The sequence below is a fragment of the Mustelus asterias genome, unplaced genomic scaffold (genome assembly GCF_964213995.1).
Source record: "Mustelus asterias unplaced genomic scaffold, sMusAst1.hap1.1 HAP1_SCAFFOLD_1391, whole genome shotgun sequence".
Classification (NCBI taxonomy): Eukaryota; Metazoa; Chordata; class Chondrichthyes; order Carcharhiniformes; family Triakidae; genus Mustelus; species Mustelus asterias.
The window spans coordinates 17,795-27,500 of NW_027591336.1; the positions used below are offsets into that span (position 1 = coordinate 17,795).

At 50.8% G+C, this 9,706-nt stretch overlaps 1 protein-coding gene across 1 annotated transcript in view; it reads left to right on the plus strand.

The window, feature by feature from the left end:
• Nucleotides 1-914: 914 nt before the first annotated feature.
• The window catches only part of LOC144488230 (scavenger receptor cysteine-rich domain-containing group B protein-like), a gene marked incomplete at its 3' end in the record, with an annotated part of 71,519 nt that continues 62,727 nt past the window's right edge, over nt 915-9,706 (plus strand). The window contains exon 1 of the mRNA XM_078206263.1: nt 915-1,165. The remainder of the gene's footprint in view (nt 1,166-9,706) is intronic.

The window sequence follows — 9,706 nt, forward strand, 5'->3', positions numbered from 1 at the left end:
GTTCCTGTGTAACAGGCTCGAGGGGCTGAATGGGGCCTCCTCCTGTTCCTGTGTAACAGGCTCGAGGGGCTGAATGGCCTCCTCCTGTTCCTGTGTAACAGGCTCGAGGGGCTGAATGGGGCCTCCTCCTGTTCCTGTGTAACAGGCTCGAGGGGCTGAATGGCCTCCTCCTGTTCCTGTGTAAACAGGGTCAAGGGGCTGAATGGCCTCCTCCTGTTCCTGTGTAAACAGGGTCAAGGGGCTGAATGGCCTCCTCCTGTTCCTGTGTAACAGGCTCGAGGGGCTGAATGGCCTCCTCCTGTTCCTGTGTAACAGGCTCGAGGGGCTGAATGGCCTCCTCCTGTTCCTGTGTAACAGGCCCGAGGGGCTGAATGGGGCCTCCTCCTTTTCCTGTGTAACAGGCTCGAGGGGCTGAATGGGGCCTCCTCCTGTTCCTGTGTAACAGGCTCGAGGGGCTGAATGGCCTCCTCCTGTTCCTGTGTAACAGGCTCGAGGGGCTGAATGGGGCCTCCTCCTGTTCCTGTGTAACAGGCTCGAGGGGCTGAATGGGGCCTCCTCCTGTTCCTCTCCCTCCGAGGTCACACACACACACTCTCGCTTGCTTCCGTTGTGGGTGGATGAGGCTGTGGGTCCAGATGTGGTCTAACCAGCGAGCTGCGTCACCCCGCACATCTGTCTCTCGAGCGAGGCAGCTGAGATGGAGGAAGCTCGATTCCCCGCCTTGGAGATCCTTATCACTCACTGCTCTACCCACCCTGACTCGCTGCCTGTGTCGCACTCACACGTGGCTGAACGCGGGGCGCGGTGAGGGGTTGAGCGCCTCAGCACGGAAACCCCCCCCCCCCCCCCCGCTCAGAATCCTCCATCCGCCCTGCACTCCACCTCCGGATCGAACCTGTCCCTGATCAGCGGCAGCGGGGGGGAATCTATCCGAATCCAGCTCCTCCATTTCACCCACGTCCATTTTCCGTTTGGCTCTGCTCTGTTTGATCTCCGCGGGGGACGGGCGTGGCTAACTGGGCCCCAATGTTCATCGTCCATCCCTAACTGCCCTTCCAGGAGGTTGGCGGCGCGTTGCCCCCTTGGATCCCCTCCGCCCGACAGACCCACCCAAGAGGTTAGCGGACAGGGGTGTGGACAGGAGTCACGTAGCGGATCAGAGCGGGTAAGAAATGGCGTTCAGTCGCCGCCTGACCTTCTTGTCGCTTGACGGACAAGCCCCTTCGATGGCGGCCATCTTTTTCCTCCAACCTTTGTCTTCTGATTCTTTCCTCTCAAAACTTGGAGCTTGGTTTTCTCGGTTCTCTTGCTGAACCCAGGTCTTTATCGTGAAGCCTCACCTTCGGCTGTGGTTTTGTTGTTGTTTGTAAGATGTTAGCCAGGGACAGATGTAGAGTTTGTGGTTGGAACCCTCCCAAGCCAGTCCACGCAAACATTTCGCTGCCGTGCTAATTAATTTTCTTTCCGCGGTTTGCCAACATTCTTGGCAGAAGTCCCACATTTATCTCAACGTCCAGCCTCAATCTGGTTCAATCTATCTCCCTCCCCTCTGAAACCAGAGGCAATTTTACCTCCCACCCCCTCCCTTGCCCGTCGATCTCCTAAACGCCACCGCTCTTCTCAACGTAAAGAGTACCTCCGTAGAGAAATAGATATCTCAACCTGTCCCCTCTTTCCCGCCTCATCTCGAGGAGAGACTGGGAGAAGCTGGGATCGTTCCCCTCGGAGCGGAGAAGGTTCAGGGGGAGATTGAATCGAGGCGTTCAGAATCACGAGGGGGAGGGGAGGGTGTTTGGATGGAGTGAATGAGGAGAAAGTGTTTCCAGTGACAGGAGGCTCGGTAACCAGAGGGGACACAGATTGAAGAGAATCGGGAAAAGAACCAGAGGGGGGGAGATGAGGGGAATTTTATTTTGGACACACAGCGAGTTGTTGTGATCTGGAAGGCGCTGCCTGACAGGGCGCTGGAAGCTGATTCAACAGGAACTTTCAAAAGGGGCAATTGGGGAAATACTGGAAGGGGGAAAATTTACAGGGAGAGCGGGAGAGAGAGTGGGGAATAATTGGAGAGATCTTTCAAAGAGCTAGCACAGGGATGATGGACCGAATGGCCCCCTCCTGTGCCGAGAGATTACACTGTGGTCTGGATGAGTTGGTCAGTGTCGGTGATCGTGGCACAGGAGTTGAGATGTTGCGTGAAGATTTTGGAACCAACAGATATCGAATTGAGAGAAAGAGAACAGAAAAAATACAATCGAAACAAGTGTGCATTGATGTAGCACCTTCCCGGATCCCCGAGACGCACCAACCCACCGCGCAGTTAAAATCTAACACCGGGGACACACTACGTGCTGAGACGGACAGTGTAGAGAATCGGGAATAAGTCGGCCGTGAAGGAGGTCCGTTCCTTCGCGAGTCTTTGATTTATGTTTTTGAGCCACACACATATTTACACCGGGGTAAACGTCGCTGAAACACTTCGAGCAGCGATTCGGGCAGATGTTTCAGATTTTGAGAAGTTGAGTCACTATCTGATTTCGCTGGTGGTCTCTGGAACAGAGGCAGGTGCAGACCCCACTCTCGCTCGGAAACTGCTTCTGACGGAACCAGCGAGGGTCGGCTGTAAGCCTTCCAGTCAAAGCGACCTTTCCGTTCCGAGGCCCTCTCCGCCCCTGTTCTTGCCCCCTGGTTCAGATCCTCGTGGCCAGACCCCCACTTTGCCCCCCCCCCATCTCCTCACAGCCCCTCCCGTATCCCTTAATACCCCCCACCCCCAGCTCGAAGAGTCAGAACCCAGCCATCTGCCTCTCCCGGGTTGAAAATGAGCGACTGGACCCCAGACCCTCTGCCGAAGACACTTCCCAAATCTCCTTCTGCCCTCTCTTCGTGTCTCAAAGTCTTCTCTAATTCCATTCCTAAAATCTGGGTGGCACGGTGGCACAGTGGTTAGCACTGCTGCCTCACAGCGCCAGGGATCCGGGTTCGATTCCTGGCTCGGGTCACTGTCTGTGTCTGCTTGGGTTTCTTCCAGGTGCTCCGATTTCCTCCCACAGTCCAAAAATGTGTAGGTTAGGGGGATTGGCCATGCTAAATTGCCCCTTTGTGTCCAAAGATGTGTCGGTTAGGAGGATTGGCCATGCTAAATTGCCCCTTAGTGTCCAAAGATGTGCAGGTTAGGTGGATTGGCCATGCTAAATTGCCCCTTAGTGTCCAAAGATGTGTCGGTTAGGAGGATTGGCCATGCTAAATTGCCCCTTAGTGTCCAAAGATGTGCAGGTTAGGTGGATTGGCCATGCTAAATTGCCCCTTAGTGTCCAAAGATGTGCAGGGTACATGGATTGGCCATGCTAAATTGCCCCTTAGTGTCCAAAGATGTGTAGGTTAGGTGGATTGGCCATGCTAAATTGCCCCTTAGTGTCTAAAGATGTGCAGGTTAGGTGGATTGGCCATGCTAAATTGCCCCTTCGTGTCTAAAGATGTGTAGGTTAGGTGGATTGGCCGTGCTAAATTGCCCCTTAGTGTCCAAAGATGTGTAGGTTATGTTGATTGGCCATGCTAAATTGCCCCTTAATGTCCAAGTATGTGTAGGTTAGGTGGATTGGCCATGCTAAATTGTCCCTTAGTGTCTAAAGATGTGTAGGTTAGGTGGATTGGCCATGCTAAATTGCCCCTTAGTGTTCAAAGATGTGTAGGTTAGGTGGATTGGCCATGCTAAATTGCCCCTTAATGTCCAAAGATGTGTCGTTTCGGGGGATTGGCCATGCTAAATTTTGGGAACATTGATCACAATTCTGTAAGTTTCAAGATACTTGGAGAAAAGAATAGAAGTCGTCCCAGAGTGAAAGTACCTAACTGGGGGAAGGCTAACTACGACAGAATTAGGCAGGAGCTAGGGAATGTAGACTGGGGACAGCTGTTTGAGGGTGAACCCACATCCGATATGTGGGAGTCTTTTAATAGTCAGTTGTTAACAATTCAGGACAAGTCTGTCCCTGTACAAATGAAGGATAAAGATGGCAAGATTCAGGAACCCTGGATGATGAGAGAGATTGTGAGCTTAGTGAATAAGAAAGGAGGCATACATAAATTCCAGGAAATTGAAAAAGGATAAGGATCTTGAAGAATCCAAAGAGAGCAGGAAAGACCTTAAACAGGGACTCAGGAGGGAAGAAAGGGCTATGAAATGTCTTTGGCAGGCAGGATTAAGGAGAATCCCCACACTTTTTAATGTGTATATAAGGAGGAAGTGAGTAGCTAAGGAAAGGGTGGGTCCACTCGAGAACAGTGGAAGGAAACAGTGTGTGTGGAGCCAGATGAGGTGGGCGAGGTCCTTAACGAGTACTTTGCATCAGGATTCACAAAGGAGAAGGATGTGGTGGATGGTGAGTGTAGAAAGGAAGATGTTGACATTCTAGGATGTGTTGAGATAAAAAGGGAGGAGGTCTTGGAGGTTTCGAAAAACATTAGGGTGGACAAGTCCCCAGGGCCAGATAGGATCTATCCCAGAATACTGAGAGGCGAGGGAAGAAATTACTGAGGCCTTGGCCAAAATCTTTGTATCTCTTTAGTCACGGGAGAGATACCGGAGGATCGGAGAGTAGCTCACATCGTTCCTCTGTTTAAGAAAGGCAGGAGAGAGAATCCGGGAAATTACAGGTTGTGAACCTTACATCAGCGGTGGGGAAATTATTGGAGAAGATTCTGAGGGACAGGATGTACTCACATCTGGATGAGAACAGGCTTATTAGCGATCGGCAGCGTGGTTTTGTGAAGGGGAGGTCGTGTTTCACAAACTTGATTGAGTTCTTTGAGGAAGTAACAAAAGAATGTTGACCAGGGCAGTGGATGTTGTTTACATGGACTTTAGTAAAGCCTTCGATAAGGTTCCTCATGGCAGGCTGATTCAGAAGTGAATTCATGTGGGATCCAAGGTGAGCTGGTAAGATGGATACAGAACTGGCTTAGGGAGAACGTACAGACTCCACACAGACAGTGACCCAAGCCGGGAATCGAACCTGGATCCCTGGCGCTGTGAGGCAGCAGTGCTAACCACTGTGCCACCCGTGGCGATCTTGGGGTAATTATTCACTGATACCTGAAGGTGGCAGAGCAGGCGAAGAGGATGGTTAAGAAGGCAGATGGGACCCTGGCTTTTATCAGTCGTGGCATAGAGTATAAAAACAAGGAGGTAATGTTGGAGTTGTACAGAGCGTTGGTGAGGCCACAGCTGGAGTGTTGTGTGTGCGGTTCTGCTCACCTCACCTGCCTGGGATGGAGCTTTTGAGCCTATGAGGAGAGACGAGATGGACTTGGATTGTTTTCTCTGGAGCAGAGACGGCTGAGGGGGGGACCTGATTGAGGTGTATAAGGGGGTGTTTTGAGGGGGTGTACCTTGAAGGATTTGAGGAAGAATTTCTTCTCCCAGAGAGTGGAGAATCTTTGGAATTCCTTATCCCAGGAATGTGTGGCGGTCGGATCCTTGAACATTTCCAAGGCTGAGATCGGTAGGATATTTAATCAGTCGGGAGGGATTGAGGGTGACGGAGGTCAGGGGAGAAAGTGAACTTTAGTGAGTGTTGGCTCAGCTATGATCTTATCAACTGGTTGAAGGGCTGAACGGCCTCCTCCTGTTCCTTATGGTCTTATGGAACAGTCGCCCAATGTTAATTGGAAAATACAGGCTAATTTCCAAGTGTGTGGTCTCAGCCCAAAGCCAGAGGGGATAGTCTTCAGCAGTGACCTGTCAGAACACAATGGACAGATGCTGAATCAATAACCCTCTCAGGGTCTGAAAGGTTTCCACCGAGTCGCCTCGCATTCTTCAAAACTCCAACGGATATAAACCGAACCTCCCCGACCTCTCCTCATAAAACCCGTTCCTGGTATTAGCCTAGGAAACCTTCTCTGAGCCGCTTCCAACACACGGACATCTTTCCTTCAATAAGGAGACCGATATTGTACACAATACTCCAAATGTGATCTCACCAACGCCCCGTACAACTGCAGTGTAACCTCCCGACTCTTGTAATCAATTCCCCTCACGATAAAGAATAACATTCTCTGAGCTTTCCTCGTTACTGACTGTAGCTGTAGACCAGCCCAATGTGATCCATGCACTGGGACCTCATAATGCTCCAACATCTCCTGGCCATCGCCGGGCCTCCAGTATCTGCTCATCTTTCTTGCTCAGAGGAGTTCCTGGTCTGTCACAGGAAGAGGAGGAGGCCATTCAGCCCACCGAGGCCTGCTCCACCATTCCATACTATCCTGGCCCATTTGGAGAGTCAGAGACGCGATGGGCCGAATGGCCTCCTCCTGCCCCAGAACAATTCTGCCAAGTGTTGGCATTTTGTGATCTGGAAGGCGCTGCCTGAAAGGGCGGTGGAAGCAGATTCAATCGGAACTTTCAAAAGGAGCAATTGGGGAAATACTGGAAGGGGGAAAATTTACAGGGAGAGCGGGAGAGAGAGTGGGGATTGAATGGATGGATCTTGTGGAGGGTTAGCACAGGGCAGGATGGGCTGAATGGCCTCCTCCTGCACTGGGAGATTCTTAAAAAACATCACTGTCTGGTGAAATATCTGATATTATCTCGGAAATGTTTGACATTTATTTCTTGAGTTCTGCGTCTTGATCTCACTTCGTGTTGATGTCTTATCTTTAATCATGTTTTGTACATACGCACATCTGAATTAGAAACAGGAGGAGGCCACTCAGCCCCTTAGAGCCTGCTACCCCGCTCAATAAAACCATGGCCCATCTGATTGTAACCTCGACCCCTCATTCACCCCGATAACCTTTCACCCCCGATAACCTTTCACCCCCGATAACCTTTCACCCCCGATAACCTTTCACCCCCGATAACCTTTCACCCCCAATAACCTTTCCCCCCCCCTCATCAATCGAGAATCTTTCTGGTTCTGCCTCATAAATATTCGCAGACTCAACTCCCACCGTCTTCTGAGGAAGAGAGTTCCGGAAACTCCGCCCACTCCCCCTGAGAGAAAACATTTCTCCCACCTCCGTCTGAAATGGGCCGCCCTTTATTTTTAAACAGTGACCCCCTCTCTCCGTCCCGGTTCCAGATTCTCCCACAAGAGGGAACATCCTCTCCACATCCACCCTGTCAATAACCCCCTCAGGATCTGAAAGGTTTCCACCGAGTCGCCTCTCACTCTCCCAAACTCCAGCGGGTACAAACCGAACCTCCCCGACCTCTCCTCATAAAACTCCCCGTCCATTCCTGGTGTTAGTCTGGGAAACCTTCTCTGAGCCGCTTCCAACACACGGACATCTTTCCTTCAATAAGGAGACCGATACTGTACACAATACTCCAGATGTGATCTTACCAACGCCCCGTACAACTGCAGCGTAACCTCCCGACTCTTGTAATCAATTCCCCTCACGATAAACAAAAGCATTCTCTGAGCTTTTCTCGTTACTGACTGTACTTGTATCCCAGCCCAATGTGATTCATACACTGGGACCTCATAATGCTCCAACATCTCCTGGCCATCGCCGGGCCTCCAGTATCTGCTCATCTTTCTTGCTCAGAGGAGTTCCTGGTCTGTCACAGGAAGAGGAGGAGGCCATTCAGCCCACCGAGGCCTGCTCCACCATTCCATACTATCCTGGCCCATTTGGAGAGTCAGAGACGCGATGGGCCGAATGGCCTCCTCCTGCCCCAGAACAATTCTGCCAAGTGTTGGCATTTTGTGATCTGGAAGGCGCTGCCTGAAAGGGGCGGTGGAAGCAGATTCAATCGGAACTTTCAAAAGGAGCAATTGGGGAAATACTGGAAGGGGGAAAATTTACAGGGAGAGCGGGAGAGAGAGTGGGGATTGAATATCTGATATTATCTCGGAAATGTTTGACATTTATTTCTTGAGTTCTGCGTCTTGATCTCACTTCGTGTTGATGTCTTATCTTTAATCATGTTTTGTACATACGCACATCTGAATTAGAAACAGGAGGAGGCCACTCAGCCCCTTAGAGCTGCTACCCCGCTCAATAAAACCATGGCCCATCTGATTGTAACCTCGACCCCTCATTCACCCCGATAACCTTTCACCCCCGATAACCTTTCACCCCCAATAACCTTTCACTCTCTCATCAATCGAGAATCTTTCTGGCTCTGCCTTATAAATATTCGCAGACTCAACGCCCACTGCCTTCTGAGGAAGAGAGTTCCGGAAACTCCGCCCACTCCCCCGAGAGAAAACATTTCTCCCACCTCCGTCTTGAAATGGGCCGCCCCTTATTTTTAAACAGTGACCCCCCCTCTCCGCCCCGGTTCCAGATTCTCCCACAAGAGGGAACATCCTCTCCACATCCACCCTGTCAATAACCCCCTCAGGATCTGAAAGGTTTCCACCGAGTCGCCTCTCACTCTTCCAAACTCCAGCGGATACAAACCGAACCTCCCCGACCTCTCCTCATAAAACACCCCGCCCATTCCTGGTGTTAGTCTGGGAAACCTTCTCTGAGCCGCTTCCAACACACGGACATCTTTCCTTCAATAAGGAGACCGATACTGTACACAATACTCCAAATGTGATCTCACCAACGCCCCGTACAACTGCAGTGTAACCTCCCGACTCTTGTAATCAATTCCCCTCACGATAAAGAATAACATTCTCTGAGCTTTCCTCGTTACTGACTGTAGCTGTAGACCAGCCCAATGTGATTCATTCACTGGGACCTCATAATGCTCCAACATCTCTTGGCCATCGCCGGGCCTCCAGTATCTGCTCATCTTTCTTGCTCAGAGGAGTTCCTGGTCTGTCACAGGAGGAGGAGGAGGCCATTCCGCCCACCGAGGCCTGCTCCACTATTCCATACTATCCTGGCTGATTGGGCATTCCAATGGCCTTTAACCCCCCTCCATAATCCTTCACATTACCGTCTCAGTCTCTCAATCTCTGCTTTGAACAGACTCAGGGACTGAGCTCCCTCTGGGAATTCCAAAGGTTCCCCACCCTCTGGGTGAAGGAATGTCTCCTCATCTCGGTTCTCAGTGGCTTCCCCCTTATTCTCAAATTATTCCCCCCGGTTCCAGACTCCCCCCGAACAAGGGAAACATCTTCCCCACACCTCCCCCTGTTTATTCCCTGTAAGTATTTTGTACGTTTCAATGAGATCCCCTCTCATTCTTCTAAACTCCAGAGAATACAGATCCAATTGACCCATTAACTCTGTCTACACTTCCCGCTGCCTCGGCAAAGCAGCCAGCATAATTAAGGACCCCACGCACCCCGGACATTCTCTCTTCCACCTTCTTCCGTCGGGAAAAAGATACAAAAGTCTGAGGTCACGTACCAACCGACTCGAGAACAGCTTCTTCCCTGCTGCTGTCAGACTTTTGAATGGACCGACCTCGCATTAAGTTGATCTTTCTCTACACCCTAGCTATGACTGTAACACTGGAACTGATCCACTTCAGATCAGCCATGATCTTATTGAATGGCGGGGCAGGCTCGAGGGGCTAGATGGCCTACTCCTGCTCCTATTTCTTATGTTCTTACTACATTCTGCACTCTCTCCTTTCCTTCTCTATGAACGGTATGCTTTGTCTGTATAGTGCGCAAGAAACAATACTTTTCTCTGTATACTAATACATGTGACAATAATAAATCAAATCAAGTCAAATTTTTCCCCAATCTCTATTCATAGCACAGTCCCAGCATCCCCGGTGTAAATATGAATG